We start from the raw sequence: 1405 nt of genomic DNA, 5'->3' as shown, positions 1-1405 counted from the left end.
CCTGCTGAAATTTATTCCGTTCCTCTTTCCTGTAATGCTTGACAATATAAACATCCTTCCTGCTGCTTGGGATGGTACTTTTCTCAACTCCACAGACCTTCCATACCTTTGTGATATCCTGGTATTAGCACAACTTGGTTATTTTCATTGAAATGTAACTTCAATAATTGAAAAAATAATAAATTGGATTTTATGATGAATCCTATTACACACAACAAGATGAGACCTAAACCTTGTCTCATCTTCTCCCACTATGTTCTCCTCTTCTTCATTTCAGGCACTAAAACTCTTGCCTATGTTTTAACATCTCCAGCTTTGTGCCTGCACTGCTGGCAGCCCTGACAACTCAGCTCACATCGTGCCTCTCAGACAAGTCAAAGCCTGTCTGCAGAAATGGCCTCTTCTTGCCCACATCACCTCTCTTTCTCATTTCCTTCTGTGTCTTTTCCATATCAGCTCTACTCTTCTCAACATATTGTATCACCTTTTGACAGTTTAATGACAGCGCAAGCATCCTCTTGTTCACTCCTGCTCCTCACAGTTCTTCCTTCCTAATTATATCTTCACGTGGAAAGTTAGTCAACACAAAACCTTAGTGCTGTTGCACGTCCTTACTTGCCCTGACCCTTCTCTTCTGAGTGCTCTTCCACAATCTGTGTTCATAACTAATGTCACAAAATAAGCTCCTCAGGTCACAGATCGTAACATCAGGTAACAGTACACTTCTAGTTGTGCATGAACTTCCAGGAGGCACAGGAGAAGAACGAGATCACTGCAGAACGTATCCTAATGTTTCAAGGAGAAAACTGTTTTACTTGCTTTGGTTATTCTAGGCCCTGTGGACACAAAACCCCCAAAACAGCAACAACAACAAAAAAATAGGGTTTGAGATACATCTGGCTATGTCCATGAGGCTAGAAAAATAATAATGAGCTCCTATGGATCAACATGAGACTTTAGTCATATGTCTGGATAATCTGTTTCAAGATTACCCAAATTCTCTTAAAAAAATAATTTTCCTATTCTAGTTGCTAGGCATTTCTGATTCAACATAATTTCTTGCGCATTGCTTTGTACTTCAGAACTGCATTTAATTGTAACTTCTGCTTAGAAACATCCACAGCCAGTAACATCAAAGGAAAATGGGTGGTTTGAATAATGCAGCTTTACAGAACGCAACTACGACGAGTGCGATAGTGTATCGGTGCTAGGTAAAAATAAATGGTTCCAACTCTTCAATTTAGCAACTGCCCAAAGACTCCCTGTCAAGTGCTCATGGTAATTAGTGGTGCTATGCAAATAGGATATAAACCCTGGTAAGTATGACAGCTGGAAAATGCCTACAGTAGCTGTCAGTTTGTACATATGGAAATATTTTAAAACAAGACTTTTGCTCACAGAGGAC

The sequence above is a fragment of the Pterocles gutturalis genome, unplaced genomic scaffold (assembly GCF_000699245.1).
Source record: "Pterocles gutturalis isolate BGI_N339 unplaced genomic scaffold, ASM69924v1 scaffold27170, whole genome shotgun sequence".
Taxonomy (NCBI): Eukaryota; Metazoa; Chordata; class Aves; order Pterocliformes; family Pteroclidae; genus Pterocles; species Pterocles gutturalis.
Note: the sequence above shows the minus strand (reverse complement) of the source record.